Source organism: Engystomops pustulosus, chromosome 5 (assembly GCF_040894005.1).
Source record: "Engystomops pustulosus chromosome 5, aEngPut4.maternal, whole genome shotgun sequence".
Lineage (NCBI taxonomy): Eukaryota > Metazoa > Chordata > Amphibia > Anura > Leptodactylidae > Engystomops > Engystomops pustulosus.
The window spans coordinates 161,616,210-161,633,694 of record NC_092415.1 but is presented as its reverse complement, the minus strand read 5'-3'; the positions used below and the strand labels follow the sequence as shown (position 1 = coordinate 161,633,694).

Genomic DNA, 17,485 nt, shown 5'->3' with positions numbered 1-17,485 from the left:
GGAAACAGGAACACAGAAACAGGAACACAGGAACGCAGAAACACACAGGAACACAGGAACGGGAACAACCAGGAATGCAGGAATACTCAAGGATATTGCAGGGGATCTTCCTCAGTGGCAAAGGCTCAAAGATCCGGCAGGGTGTTAGGGGAAAGGCAGATTTAAATAGCCTTCTGGGAAATGGCCAGCGCCAATTTATGGCACACTGGCCCTGAAGCCGTCATGAGCCTGCCCTAGGAGACAAGGACACGCACACGGACCACAGACGGTAATCAGGAGCGGCACCGCGCTTGCAAACACAGAGGGGCATGGGTGAGCCCGCAAACTGCAACATGGGTCGCGGGATGACCCATGACCCCCGTGATAAGCACTCAGTGGTGTGACCAGCGTACATATCCATACAGAGCAATAATGTAAGAATTTATACACTATTATAAAATGGTCTACCTCCTCCATAAAATGACAACTTGGTCTAAGAACTAAGTCAGGGTATCATAGTTAATAATCAGTCCATCAAGTCCAACTTATTAAATTATACCACAAGGCAAAAACCCTAAAAGGCTGATGCCAACTTTCCCAAAGCAGAGAAAAGTTCCTTCCCGATTATTCATATGGAGGTCTAAATAACCCCCTGGATCAACAGAAACTACTAAGAGTTTTATTCCCATACAATGTGATATAATGGCTCTCCAGACAGGCATCCAAGTAACAGAAAGCAATACATTCATTCATACTTTTCATAATCAAGAACAAAGAAATGGTATGAAACAGAGTTTAAAGAAAAGATGCTTAAGAACAATTACTAACAGGTATTTACTAAATTAGACAGGGTAGGTGGGACCTCTATAAATACCATTGCTATGTTTGCCTGTATAGTCATCTTTATTGTATTTCATTGGCACACCTTCAATAATAGGGACTGTAATAAGTTATGTTGGTAGCAGGTATAAAACCCATAAGGATAACCAAGAACCCATACATGTATTACCGTATATACTCGAGTATAAGCCGACCGAGTATAAGCCGAAACCCCTCATTTTACCACCAAAAACTGGGAAAACCTATTGACTCGAGTATAAGCCGAGGGTGTAGTATACAGCCAGTCCCCGTGTAGTATACAGCCAGTCCCCATGTAGTATACAGCCAGTCCCCATGTTGTATACAGCCAGCCCCCATGTTGTATACAGCCAGCCCCCATGTTGTATACAGCCAGCCACCAAGAGGTATACAGCCTGCCACCATAAGGTATACAGCCTGCCCGCATAAGGTATACAGCCTGCCCCCATAAGGTATACAGCCTGCCCCTATAAAGTATACAGCCTGCCTCCTGCCAAGTGAATAAAAAAATAAAAAAAACTTAATACTCACCCTCCGGTGTCCCGATCTTCAGCGCGAGGCTCCCAATCCTCGGCGCGGTACTAGGCGGTGGCGGCGGCTCCTCTTCTCTCTTCTGTAGCCGGCAGATCGCGTCCATGCGATCTGCCGGTGGGCACGCACTATGATACCGCGACACCGCGGTATCATAGTGCGCGCCCGGCGGGAGATCGCATGGACGCGATCTGCCTGCTACAGAAGAGAGAAGAGGAGCCGCCGCCTGGTACCGCGCCGAGGATCGGGAGCCTCGCGCTGAAGATCTGGACCCGCGCTGAAGATCGGGACACCGGAGGGTGAGTATTACGGTTTTTATTTTTTTCTTGACTCGTGTATAAGTCGAAGTGAGGTTTTTCAGCACATTTTTTGTGCTGAAAAACTCGGCTTATACACAAGTATATACGGTATATATAAAAACAAGCAGTTCAGTATTGTAGTTAGGCTACATTCACACTACCGTATGGAGGACGTAAATACGGGCGACGTATATACGGGAGCGGTACGGTGCAGCACACGTGCGCCATGTATCTCTATGGAGAGGGGCGGGGGTGAGCTGCGCTCACCTCCTCCTCCTCTCCCCGTGCACTGCCGTTGCCCGGTACGGTACGGGCGGGCAACGGCAGTGTGAATGTAGCCTTAGTAAGTTTTATATCCTACAAAAAATACAGGAGTATAACTTTTTTTTTTATAAACAGTGAAAACAGAAATATATTACTGCCTTTCCTGTGGGCCAATTTTCTCATATATTTTGGAAGAGATACAAAGATACATGGTCTATTAAATAGAACCTCCACATGTATCCTTTAAATTATACTTTCCAAAGCGGAAATGTAGGCTGTCAAATTTACAGCTGCCCAAATAGCAATCCACTAGAGGATTCTGTGTATCTGTTACTCCTCTCTCTCATTTTACAGCATAATCAACTTCATCATATGATAAAAACAGAAAAACTGAAATGAAAAATTGTATATTCTACTACAGTTAATCCAGTACATGTAATGTATAACGCAGGTGACATTTGTTTCTGGTATCATGGGGTATTGGGATATCTTTTTCATAAACAGACGCAAAATACTTCCTTCTTTATTAATAAATGATTTTTCTAAAACAGGTTTCCATTAATAGAATGGACATAGCTTATATGATAAAAAGTGCAGTACTGTCCTCAGGAAGGCATCTGACTTTAAAATATGTCTATTTACTGTGAACAATCCCTTAGCTATTTGGTGGTATTTTTAGCTGTAAATAGCAGCTCTCCTATCATTTTGTTTCCAAGAATAAAAGAACATCATCTACTATAGTACAAATGCATTTTACAATGTAGGGATAATGAGGACATCTAGTGTGCAGCATCATCAGGAAAACAATTCCTTATGGCAGTTTATCATCCTCAATCCCCACTTTGCCTAGTTTCTTTTACTACTTTTTGACATGTGTTCTGTCCTACTCGAGACGTGCTCTGTCCCACTCGCCCCGTGCTCTGTCCCACTCGCCCCGTGCTCTGTCCCACTCGACTGTCACTTTCTAAAAAATGTTCTTAGTTGCCCATGGTAACCAATTACAGCTCAGCTTTAAAATATTCATGAGCACTGGTAAAATAAAAGCTGAATTGTAATTGGTTGTCATGGGCAACTAAGAACTTTCTTAGCTTGATAAATATGCCCCACACTCTTTATGAAGTTTACTGACTCAATATTGTTAAAGCATTTCAATATTCGGAAACACTTTTTATCACGACTCTGTACCATTGTGCATAATTTCTTCTTTTTGGCCTGCCTTTACCATGCATGTCCAATATATATATACATATTTTTAAATTTTTTTTTTATTTTTACAATATACATTACAAAGTAATAAACATTACAAAGTAATAATTTGACAGGACTCTTCCTCTTGCACAGTACAATGAAATATGAGCAGAGTGGCTAGGGACCAGGCTGTGTAGACAACAACAATAGTCAAAGTAAGGAGTGCTTGACAAACGTCTTATGAAAAAAATTTCAAATTTTATTAAGAAAAGTATTCATTGTAAGGCTACATTCACACTGCCGTATGGGGACGTATATATGGCCGACATATATATGGCCGATATAAGTCCCCATAGACGGCAATGGGCGCACGCGCCCAACGGGAGCGGTACGGTGCAGCACATGTGCGGCACTGTACCGATCCGTACCCCGTAGAAAGATAGGACATGTCCTATCTTTCTCCGCGAATACGGTTCCGTGTGCCATATATTCCTATGGAGAGGGGCTGGACGGTCTCCCCTCCTTCTGGCAGGCAACAACAGTCTGAATGTAGCCTAAGTTAGAGAAAAAAAATCTGTATTGGTTCTCCTTTGTGCATTGTAATATACTTACTTTATTTGTAGCACAATACACAGGCAGCTGTCGTGGGAAACTAAAAGGTTACTAACAACCAACAATATAAAGACAATCTTATTGCCCTTTATACTAGAAGGTAGATGTGATGAATGTATATGGAGCACCCACACTTGGTTCTCCCAGTGTATATGGTATCATCAATATTACAGATTGGACTGATCTCTGGTGTTACAGCAGGATTGGTAATCACAATGCACTCTTATTATGATAAACTAGGCTGATACCCAAAAAGGTTTGGCAAATATACAGTACACACAACTTCATAATAGGAAAATTTGAGATCCAGATCTGAATATAACCAATGATGAATGAAAGTTGATTTGCTGGTGTAAAGGGGTCAAACATTTCTTATAGGAGTAATCTCTGCAAAATTAACTTTTCCTCATGTTTAAAGGGTTTCTCCTCCTGATTAAAATAAAATAAAATTCAGTGTTTATGGAAAATGATAGTTTCCAAGTGATTTTATTATGCAATTACACATCTGCCCAAGTTCAGACAAAGACAGCATTCTACATTAATTTGTCATCATTTTCCAAAGTTACCCACTGGGCAACTGGCATAAAACGCCTTGTAAAGTTTCATCATAAACTGAATATTCTGGGGGCTTAATCATGAATCACAGAGACATAGAAAAATATTTAGCAAGTTGTGAGTTAATTTCCAACTGTTCCATAAAACAACATGGTCTCCATAAATCAAAGCACAGTTAATTAGAACTGAGAATCAGATGGGGTTGGCACTTTTGCTGGTATGCAGTCATGGCCAGCTATTTTAAGACCCAACCGTCTGTCCACTGTAATTAAACATTTCATGTCACATCCACATAACTAAGAGGTTTTGTTTTCATGTACAGTTGAAACCATAAGTTTACATACATTATATAAAAAGACACATATGCATGTTTTGCTCACTTTTTGACATTTAATCAGAATAAACATTTCTTCTTTTTAGGTTAATTAGAATTACAAACATTATATATTTTTGACAAATGCCATAAAACTATACGATAGTACTTTATTTATTCCCTGGGAGGAAATTATTATGTACATAGTGCCCTGGCAATTGATATACACAGTTAGAGACAGGCTTAACATGACAGTTACATACATACACTATGAGAGGCACATTCTTACAAGTTGCTAGTCCTTTAGTTGCTAGTTTCTTAGTTACATACAAACATGGTTACAGGAAATTGCAGCACAATATGATTAACATAACCACATTACATACAGGGGGAATTATGAGAGGAAGGGAATTTTAAAGGTATTGCGGTATAGGAGAACAGGAGTGGGGAGAGAGGCAAGTATGGAAGGTTGACTGTTTTTACAGTCCCTTCAGCCATAAATATTTTTTTTTATTCACACACAACCCCTTAAATTGAACATGTTACCGCATTTTTCACAAATGCAGTTAGCGACAGGTTCCCATAGAGCCCCATTGACTAAATGCCACCCTTCTTTTAGCTAAAAATTGTTTCCATTACATCCCATAAAATATACTTTATGTTATCCTACCTGGTATCAGAGGAGTTGTATCCTGCTCACCTGGCCCCTTCTATTTACTCCTCCCCATGTCTTTTCCTCCTCACTTTTCATGTCATGTGACCAGGGTGATGTGATCTAAAGTCCTTTATCCAGTAACATTAACATCTCCCTCATGTATCTATCTGATCACATGAAATCACAGAATGCCTTCATAAAGGCAAGGGGAGAAGTAGAAGTCCATGGAGGCGTGCTGTGATTTCATGTGATCAGATAGATACATGAAGCAGATGTTAATGGTAATGGGTAAAGCAAATGTTACTGGTTAATGGACTGTAGAACACCCTGGTCGCATGACATGAAGTGCTCAATGCCGTAACAGATCTCTCTATCTCAGAGTTTCAGCAAGACAATATGTAAAACACCTGACACAGCTATTTTGACCTCTAATAATATATAAACAGAGCTGTATTCATTTAGTTGAATTTTGCCACAGAAAGGAACCATTTAGGGCAGTGGTGGCTAACCTATGGCACAGGTGCCAGAGGTGGCACTTGCGGCCATCTCTCTGGGCACCCAGGCCATCACTCCAGAGTTTGCTAGACAGGACTCAAACCCTCCTCTTGCAGTCCCAGGTAACAAAGGTCATGCCACAAACCCATCCTGAGTGAGGACAGAAGGACAGACCAAGTTTATACTTAGATCTCCTACTCTGGGCCATGCAATTCTTCCTGTTCAGGAGATCCTGGAGCAGAAGATAAAATGATAATCCAAATTTCTTTGCATTCTTTTTACTGTATTGGTGTCCTTGCGACATGGACACGAATGAAAGCTCTGACAGAGAATGGAGCAATACATTAATGCTTAAATTGCCATGTTGGCACTTTGCAATAAATAAGTGGGTTTTGGTTGTAGTTTGGGCACTCTGTCTCTAAAAGGTTCACCATAACTAATTCAGGGATTAGGGCAATGCTTTTTAATCATAGTTTTCATGAATTATTTACATTGGGTGGGTTAATTTAAATGGGAGGTTCTCTTTAAACTCATGTGACCAAAGGTTGATAGAGGTAAGTTTTTATACTGCCCATCTTTTTTAGTCTAAAATATAAAGTTCATCTTCCTTTCCAAAAGCCATCAAAATCCAAGTAAATCCTTTATTGCATTCCAGATTTTGCAATCTTTTCCCTGCAGCATATGAAGAAGAAACTGCCTTCAATTACTCCAATATAACTAGAGTGGATTCATTCCCAATACCTAGGGAGGCATCAATGTTAAATACGGGGCTAGCCACAAAAGCTGATTCTTCATTGCATTTCAAGTGTGCAGTAACTCCCCCACAAACACATAATAGTAACATATGGATAACATTTTTAGAAAAAGCCTCAGTTATATCTTGTGTATAAATTCAACAAAACAAAAACCCCCAAATGAATATAAAGTGTGGAATGTCTATCTTTTAAGGCCTATAAAATAAACACGAGTGTGCTGCACATATGTGATTTCTGTTAAGTTGCCTAATATAAAAATAACAATCGTGATTTAGCAAACCATAAATATGTCCAAACGTTATTGAAAGGCAATAAATAAATCGAGGGAGATGCACAGTTGACCCTGGCAAAATATCAAGTATGAGATATTCCTCTAACAAAAGTCAGAGCTTCTGCTAAAAGAATTAGACTACTTTCCTAATCCTATATCTGTTATCTGTACCCTATATCTGTACAAACCCTGAACTATAGGTAGCTAAAAGATGATCAGATCTCTAAATATAAATATAAGAATATAAACTTGTATAGAGTGATACAACTTATTTGAATGTGAACCAGCAACTGCACAAACTGCATGTTGCTAGTTCACTGCCTGCACCGTGTGGCAGTGAGTCGAATTTTCCCACCATGATTAAGTTATAGTGTAATTGTACAGTTTGTTACCTTACAACAAAGGGGTTATCAGCTTAAAATTGATAAGGGCAACATATGCATAACATTTTTAGGTTTACTCTATTTGTGTGTGTGGAGGTGTCTCCACTTTCTCCTACAACCCTCAAACAAACTAAAAATTAATAGTAAACCAGATTTGTAGTTCAAAATCCAGAATCCATAAGGGTATGAGAAAATATATAAATTTTATTCCACAAAGTAAAAACATATATACATGATTATTAAAGGCGCTGTCCGGCAGTAAAAAATATGTCTGCTTTCTCCAAAAACCGCTTGACCCCTGACCATTGATAGTGTGTGATATTGCAACTAAACTCCATTCATCTCTATACACCTGAGCTGCAATACCAGCGCAGACAGTGGTCAGCTGTGGCGCTGTTTTAGGAAGAAAGCAGCCATGTTTTACAACCTCCAGAAAACCCCTTTAAGGATTCTTGGCTGAATCACGTAGGTTGCTTTGCGTCCATCTCCATGCCCACATGCATATCTTTTTCAATTTTGGGGGGAAAAAAGTTTCTTTCCATATTAACCCCTTAAGGACGCAGGGTTTTTCCGCTCATTTCTCGCTCTCCACCTTCAAAAATCCATAACTTTTTCATTTTTACGTGTACAGACCTGTGTGAGGGCTTATTTTGTGTGTAACAAATTTTACTTTCCCGTAATGTTATTTATTTTAACATGCCGTGTACTGCGAAGCTGAAAAAAAATTCCAAATGTGGAAAAATTGTGGGCTCAGTTTTTTCGAATTTGACTGTGCACTCAAAATAACACCTCAGCTTTATTCTTTGGTTCGGTGCGATCGCGGTGATACCAAATTTATATAGGTTTTATTGTGTTTTAATACATTTTCAAAAATTAAACGAATGTGTACAAAAAAGAAAAAAACATTTTTTGCCATCTTCTAACTTTTTCATACTTTGGCGCACGGAGATGCGCGAGGTGTCATATTTTGCGAAATGAGCCGACGTTTTCATTGCTACTATTTTGAGGTCTGTGCGACATTTTGATCATTTTTTATTCCATTTTTTATGTGATGTAAAAAGGTGTAAAAGTCGCATTTCGGACATTTGGGCGCCATTTCCCGCCTCGGAGATCACCGCCGGCCATAACCGGTTTTATATTTTGATAGATCGGGCATTTTGGGACGCGGCGATACCTAATGTGTCTGTGATTTTTTACTGTATATTATGTTTTATATCAGTTCTAGGGAAAGGGGGTGAATTGAATTTTTAATATTTTAGTAATTATTTTTATTATATATTATTATATATATAATATAATATATATATATATATTATTTTTAATATTTTTTTATTTTTAAACTTTTTTTTTTCTTTTTTTTTCCACTATTTCTAAGACCATCTAGGGTACATTAACCCTAGATGGTCAGATCGCTCCTACCAAATACTGCAATACTACTGTATTGCAATATATGGCATTTTTGCAGCTCATTCATTACAATGAGCCACTGGCTTATTGTAACGAATCTGCAGATGTCAGATAGCCTCGGGTCAAAGAAGACCCGAAGCTACCATGGCAACCGATCGCCACCCCCTGATGACGTTCGGGGGCGCGGCGAACTTAATAAAGATGGCGGCGCCCACGCGCCGCCGCCTTTTAAATGCCGCCGGCGAATTTGCGGGTGGCAACGGAAAGGTTAATAGCTGCGATCGGTGCAAGCACCGACCGCGGTTATTAGCGGTGGGGGTTTGCTGCAATATGCAACAACCCCCACCTTTGTATGAAGAGGACTCCGTGAGGCCTCTTCATACATTCCCTATACCTCTGCGCCGTAGAGCTACGGCGAGGAACGTTAAGGGGTTAAAATTAATAGTGAGCTCAGTGGGGGCTGGGACTAACATCACTACACAGTGCAGAAAAAAGGGAACTATGAAAGCATAAATTCTTTATATAAAACATATATAAAAATATGAAAAATACATAATAGACCACAGAAAAATATCAGACCAATGAATCTCACTGTAGTATGAAAACAATATTAATCATAATAATAAAAATATTAAAGACAATGAGGGAAGTAAACTGTAGCGGTACTGTATTACAGAATCATATAGATAGATAGTTGGGCCAGTTTTTCTATAAGATGATTGTAATAATGTCACATTATCCAATATTTTGTGTTACATTAGCTTTCCCAGGATCAGTATAAAAGGCCTAATGTTAAGATACGTTTCAATAGTGGACGGTAGAAATGCATTGTTTGTGAAAAGAAGAAAACATATTTGTATGTTATTCAATGCAAGAATTCTTTAAAGCATCAAGATGTATTGTACTTGTAGGACATGTAAAATAGATTTCATCTAGTGACACCCAAATGCCCAATAACATGTATAAGATGTTATATAGGTTGCATAAAAAGCCTCCACATTGCAGTTCCATCAAGTTTTGCCTGAGGTTTACTGTGACAACCTAAAACCTCCTGGTAGCTGGCCATGAGCATTTCACTTGAAATGATATGACAATCTGCCTACAGATCATATGTTGAACATTTACATTCTGTTTACTTTGCAAATACTGTTTGAAATGGTAATATTTTTAAGAGATATTCAAGGTCATTCTCAATCAACGTTTGGCCCGCTCTATGCAAATTCCTATGCAATGTAAGCATCACATAAATGTTATTGTAAAAAGCTGGGCCAATAAAATGCCCAAGTAACTTTTTTCCATAATGATAAAACACATAACTCTTTAAGAAACAAAGGAAGAGCTGACATTTTGTTGAACTGGTATGGCTACACATAGTATGCACTGTAGACATGACAAAGCAGAGGGACAAACCCTAAGTGACAACAAACGCTTACACTTCTCAGGAATGGATGACAAATTGCTATCCTATCAGCATGTTCTATTGCTTACAATGCCATATTTGCTGAGGCGGCTTTCTGATAATGTAGTTCCAGCTAAAAATACCAACCAATATAAGATACTCTATCTGCAGTGAATATACCATTTAAATCTGATAATGGGGGTGGGGGGGGGGGGTGTCGGGTATCTAACCTCTACTGAACTGATATTAGTGAGCTATACGAAGGATAGGTAATCAAAAAACTGTAGAACCCCTTTAAAAGTTATGGACAACTTTGTGAAGAAAATCAATAAGCAGATTATGGTAAATACATTTGGTGATGGTTCCTTCAGTAAAATAGGATACAATTAGCTGTTTCTGTATTGAACTTTCTTGAAGATAAGTCATCATTTCTAAATGACAGCTTGGCTGTGGTTTATCCCTTCGCAATGGTCACATTGAATCATGAGTCATGTGCAAGCCTACTCTGCTCCCCCGCATGTCTTCATTCACACAGCATAGCTATGATATCAATAGAGAATGCCAGTATATGTTTCCCTCAGTCTTGTGTTATACTCATATACAGTACAAAGACACAAAGAGATTTATTACATTAATCTCTTTCTCTACTGCCTCTGACAGATTTGGAAAAGGAAACACTAGATAGTGAGTAAGTGTTACACATGGACAGGGGTGTTGCGGTGGTATTCTTAGTATTAATCTGTATTAGACTGAACTATCTGCTGTGAGATGTGGTGTGAGAGGGATTGAGCTGTATTGCACTGAGGAGTCTGCTGTGAGATGGGAAAGGGTGTTGCTGAGCTGCCTGTCTCGCTGGCTGTAAGTGAGGTTGATGAGCTGTATATAACCAAACTGCCTGGCACAATAGGACCTTTTAATACATCCCTGTTGGTAAAAAAGTTGCACTACTATTTATTCCTTTTGGTTTCCTCCTGTCGCCTGGCCCCACTGGCTTGTGGCACCTGAGGATAAGAAGTGAGGACATTTGATTCAATCTGGCTGAATCAATGGATTAATTTTCTGGATGAGATCAATCCAAGGATACTATAAATGTATAATTTGAATATCATGTACAACTCTTCACATTTACACCAATATTTCATAGTGGTGGATCTCTTGGTACTTTGATAACTGTTTTGAAGAAACTGTTTTGAAGAGGAATGATGCACCATCAAGCTTGGATTTGTACAGGCATCCACAATATTATAAGCAGAATGAACTGTGAGGGTGACACGGTGTCGGGTTAACCCACCTGTCAAAGTCAATCTCTGTCAACAAAACTACCTGTGTATTCACACAGCCGTATGGGGGATGTATATATGGCCGAGGTATATATGTCGGATATACGTCCCCCATAGACGGCAATGGGCGCATGGCGCTCTGCGGAGAGAGGTATTGTGCAGCACAAGTGTGGCACTGTACTGTTCCATACCCCGTGAAAAGATAGGACAATGTTTCTCTATGGAGAGGGGCGGGGGTGAGAAGCGCTAACGTACGTCAATGTGAATGTAACCTAACACAGTGCTCCATGCCAGGAACTATGCTAACTAAAAGAAAAAATAATTTTTGGCCATTACAGAAGTAAGATCAGGTATGATCTGCCTCCAGATACTGGCTGAGTGGGCATTTCCTATATAATTTCCTTACAGTAAAAAGGAGACTAGGGAGAAGAGAACAGTAGAACTCAGAGTTAGAGTGGCAGCGGTTAACCCATTCTGCCACGTCACTAAACAGAAAAACCTGTTATATCGAATATGAATAGAGCCGATTGTGATACTTTTCAACTTCACCTCTTGGCTATGTTGTTCCAAAGCACAAAATTTGTGTGACATAGGAAACCTTGGATAGACATGTCATTAAAGCTCTGTAATAATGTATCCCTAATTAGGGTACTCCCATTAGAAGATTCTCATATTACACTCAGTGAAAAAGAACATCTCATCACTAGATATATCAAAATATGGTTCGGTAAGCCCATACTTGTTTGGCACATCTTCCAGGTCAAACTTCCAAAACGGGCAAAATTAATATGAAAATGATGAGTTAATTGGAGAAAAAATAACAATTTGCCATATTATGTCCATAGCAATTCATGTAATAGCAACATTAAAAGTGACATGTTTAATTGCTTCTTGGACATACTCATGGCTACAGAGATGTGACACTGAAGTGTACTGAAGACTACTTTCATTTTCCACAGCAGAATGTTTCCTTGCTAGTGAATAAAGCTTACAGAGAGTAACTAATAGACTTGACACTTCGTTTTATATAAATTTGGTGGCTTTCCAAAAAACAAATATTAAAAAAAATATATATTGTACCACCCATTTCTATAAAACACAGTAGGGACACTCTCCATTACACTAAATGGAAGATTTATGAACAGCATTTGCTCGGGTTTCCTGACCTGTACCAAGTAAACCTAGATGTTATGGATATATCTATACTTTAGGTATCTCCCAGCAATTGGGTTGTCATTAAACAAAACTTTTTTACTTTATTATCACCAACAGTATTTAGCAGAGTATACTATACAGAACAAACAGGGTCCTGGTTGAGTTGATTGTTGATATGCCATGAACACTATAAGGGGGGCATCCAGTGATCACAATCTCTCGGTTATATAGAGGCAGTGGTATCATTAAACAGTGATTATTGAAACAGATGACAGCAGCCACGTCTATCTTTCTCCATGAATCAACTTGACCCTGTTTGATTATAGGAACTGTAATCCATAATTTTCATGCATCATGACATGGGATTAAACTCACAAAACAATGCACTACTCATATATAGGACTTGGTCATCAAAACATTAAAAGAAAAATGTATACGCCATGGTGTCAGCTGCTCTATTAGAGCTTTCACTCCTAAGATTTAAAAAGCCAGTGTGCCCCCACACCAAACATGTATCATCCCGCACCATTAGTAATAAAAGGCATCTTGGCCTAATAGGAGGTGTCTGAGTGTTAATGTTCTTAATGTACTAACAAAAATGTCTAGCACTACTATATCAAGATTCCTTTGTTTGGCCTGGCTCCGTTCTTTGTCTCTATGGCTTGTATTTCCTGTGTTCTTTGACTGCCTCTTGCCACAAACTAGGACTATTTCCGGCCTGATACCTTTGCAATGGCATACTGTGACCTGAAAGGTCATCTAAACTGGCATTTAGAAAATGCCCTTTGGATTAGCCCAAATCCAAAACATTTGGCATAGTAGGTTCATAATCTGCTTTTTCCTATAGGAAAAGTGGGTCTTGTTTTCTCAAACCATAGCTATAACATGGAAAAGCTGCAGCAGGAAACCTAATTTGACTAATTTTACTGAGAGCCTCATGCCATCAGAAATAAGTGATAGAGAAAATCCCTTATAGGGATTGTGATAATTTGTGGGGTATGATGCACCCTCCCCCCAAGCTCAAATCACCTTGGCCACAAAATAACATGATTAGAACCTAATCCATAGGCCAATGGTTTCCTCTGTCCTATGAATAGCAAATGTTATTTGATACTGACTTTCCATCACCCAATACTATGCATGTAACTGATGTCTATAACATGGCAGCTTAGAGGTATGTCATAACCATGCTTTAAAGGCAGTCTGATCATAATTCATATATTTTAATTTCTTGTCAATGAATTGGTGATCCTCTAATATTCCTGGGGTGTCAAGCTCCATGGATTTCGAACTCAGGAAGCTAACAATATAGATATTAGGCAATTGGTATTAGTAGATTTGTAAATTTATGCTGGGAAATGTATTATTATTATCTTCTCCTTACAAGAAACCTGGAAGAAGATTTATATTTATTTAGGAAATATGTCCACCACTTTCCACCTTGATCCAGGTATAGCCCCATCACCCTCACATGACAAACGAGGCAGATTATGTGGTTATTCAAAAAGAGCATGCCAATTTTTTGGCCAATCTACTTAGTAAGAGGTCTGTTTTTCTTTATTTTATCCCTTTATTTTACTGTTTTGCTTTTATGTATGCCTATTTCATAATTTTTGTAACCTTCAGGCATTGTGCCTTTTTCATATTAAATTGTCCTTTAATAAGTTTACTCCTGGTTGCGATATACATTCCCATACCTATGTAGAGGTGAATTACCTCTAAGCCGCATTACGCTGTGACTCTCTGTGTGTTAACACTTCGCATTTTGTGTCCAGGTGAACTGTATGGCACCTGGAAGAGTGTGTATCTGGGTGTATGTGTCCAGTCCTGGTGTAGGCATCTCATAAGCTATAGTTATGAGGGGTGGCAGCTGTTATACATGTATAGAATAAGCGTCTAACTATATCAGGGAGCAGTGTAGCTGACTCTGTGCAGTAGTATTCCATAGTGGGGATGTTATGTACTTTGTATGGAGTACATAGTGTGGTTGTGCACCCCCTGGTCCGTGCGCGTGTTGTGTAGGGTCAAGGAGTCTGATGTTTTGGTTTGCCTGACAGAATCAGAGGCTGGGTGTTACGGGTGTAGCATTTAGCGTATAAGGCGCATATCTCTTAGGCGGGCAGTCTTTATGTGCCAAATGTGAGGCTCTCTCTCCCATGATGTAACAATAGAGTGGAAGGTCCATCACAGGGATTATTTCGTTTTCAGAGAAACTGGGTAATTCCAATGGGTTATTCAAACCTTGAACATCAATATAACATGCATGCATCGCTATAAAGCACCATAGTATATGAAGGCAGAAGAGGACAAATAATACCAGCTCACGTTTATAGTATGGAATAAAACAGATTAAATCTCTGTGCATTGTTTTACATTATAATTACAGATTTTTACATAATTGAAGAAAATCAGTACCTCATTTGAAAGATGCAGTAGACTTCTATGTGGGTGGATGGTGTGTGAAATCTGCAAATAGACCATGAAAAATCTGTTATAATTCATAATATCTTGCATTTCATATCTACAGAGAACTTCACCTGTAACATTAAGACAACAAACCAAATAACAATGTGACCAATATTACAGAACACCATCAAGATGTAAGGTCACACTTTTCTCCAAATGATTTCACTTTTTTCCAATGGTGGTAATTTATAAATTTTTAGGCTATTATTTAGCTTGCATATATATTATTGCTATTATAAACAGTATCCATATGCCACATGCATCAGAAATAGAAGAATAGATGACTATTTATAGAATACAACAATGAAGAAAATATAGCATAACTGAGGTCACTTTAAAGGACTTATTTCTTGTCAAAGTTCTAAAAAATCTAATAAAACAGTATGTAGATCTACAATGAAAGTGCCAGAGTGTTCTCTATATTGAGGCCCTATAAAGCATCAGTGTTGGATTTTTACTAAGCAGATATTTATGACTCCTAAGGTTCCCTATCCTAAGGTTATCCCTTTGAGGATGGTGATCCTTAATCCCAAACCCAAAAGCCAACCAAATTATGATAATCGTTGCCCATTTAATGTTTTAATTATTTATGCATTACCTCTAATTCTAAACATTTTGTATAATCAACATGATGAGCCAGAAGAAGGAAAATGGAAGCTTGAGTTAAGAACATTTATGAGTTTTCTCAGAATCGTAAAAAAATTCAAAGTTACTCTCACCCCAGGGGGAGAATACCAATGGTCTTACCAATCTCTTACTTCCCAATAATTCTACCTTCTGTCATTTTATAGTAGGCATTGAAAGATAAGAGGGGGCAAAATGTCATGAAGAGTCATGAAGCAATATGGTAAGATGGGAGTATAGAAATATAATTAGAAGGCGGATGAGGACAGTGAGCAAAGAGAAGGGAGAGACATGGATAGTAACTTAAAGTGCTATGCAGATTTCAATAGTGAAACAAGGTCCATAATCTAAACTATGATTTAATATATATATGGTAGGGGAATATGGTAGGCTTCATTAAAAAGAAAAACATGGTAAGCGGGTTTCCTTATGTAGAACAACAAGGTTAACGTAACAAATCATAAACATAGTTCGATTTAGCTTTCCCATGCATGTGGCACAGTCATGCATTTTCCATGAAATAATAAATTAATCTGTTGTGATACAACTTCAAAGGTTCCATTCAAGTGGATACCACATAAATTCATCTCATAATTGTATATTGTAGTCAATGTGGTTTCATAGCATTTCCTGTGACTGAAACAGTCATTAGTTAGTAAATTGCTGATAGTAAAACAGAAGAGGGTCTGGACCGATTCTATGAATCAGGAGTAGAAGGGAAAAGACCAGGGCGCATCGACTCAGGTGTAGGTTTGATTAAAAAAAGGTATTTAAAAAATGCTATTAAAAGCTGCTCACCTTGCGGCTATCTTTTAGCCTAGCATGTAGTCAAGTATGTGGAGTGCTGCCGGTGGAGCCACGAGGATTGAACGTCCAGAGGTAGAATCCCGCGGTGTGGAGATGCTTGTAGGTAAGCAAGACAGAGAAGATCCACAGTGTGGCGCAACTTCACTTTGGTAAGAATCTTTATTGCAAATGAACTACGCGTTTCGGCGCTTGGACCAGCGCCTTCGTCAGGTTCGGCAAACAAGATAAAAGGTAACATACATGGCTATATTTTATACATAGAGGCTGGGAGCCTCATTCTCAAAAAGGGGAGGTACATTATAGGTAAGATGGTGGGATAGGAAGATGCTGCTGTCCATCAGCGGCAGCCCCGTGTTTTTTACAGGTTAAAACAATAAATATTTGGATAATAACACAATGACACAATAATAACACAATAACACAATAATAACACAGTAATAATCCCGCATACTTCATATAGATACAGATAGGTTGGTTAAAATAACGGGTTAAAAATAGCATGTTAATAAAGAAGAAAAAAAAAAAAAAAAATTTGAAAAAGAATAATAAGGGGTTACCTTCCCACTGGATCCAGGGTAAACCCCTTATTATTCTTTTTCAAATTTTTTTTTTTTTTTTCTTCTTTATTAACATGCTATTTTTAACCCGTTATTTTAACCAACCTATCTGTATCTATATGAAGTATGCGGGATTATTACTGTGTTATTATTGTGTTATTGTGTTATTATTGTGTCATTGTGTTATTATCCAAATATTTATTGTTTTAACCTGTAAAAAACACGGGGCTGCCACTGATGGACAGCAGCATCTTCCTATCCCACCATCTTACCTATAATGTACCTCCCCTTTTTGAGAATGAGGCTCCCAGCCTCTATGTATAAAATATAGCCATGTATGTTACCTTTTATCTTGTTTGCCGAACCTGACGAAGGCGCTGGTCTAAGCGCCGAAACGCGTAGTTCATTTGCAATAAAGATTCTTACCAAAGTGAAGTTGCGCCACACTGTGGATCTTCTCTGTCTTGCTTACCTACAAGCATCTGATAGTAAAACAGAAATTGGTACGTTATTTATCATTTAGTACAACATCACGCATGTTAATGAGTACTAGGTTGTAGTTGTTTTACAATTTCTCGTGCCTTCTGGTTAATGCTACAAGCAGACCCTACTACCGCCGAGCTTCAAGGGTA

The 17,485-nt window shown here is 38.7% G+C and overlaps 1 protein-coding gene across 1 annotated transcript in view; it reads right to left on the bottom strand.

The window, feature by feature from the left end:
- Nucleotides 1-17,485, bottom strand: part of THRB (thyroid hormone receptor beta) — a 203,488-nt gene that overhangs the window by 78,022 nt on the left and 107,981 nt on the right. Inside the window, exon 3 of the mRNA XM_072153623.1 lies at nucleotides 14,815-14,865. The gene's annotated coding sequence lies outside the window, so the exon portion shown is untranslated. The remainder of the gene's footprint in view (nucleotides 1-14,814; nucleotides 14,866-17,485) is intronic.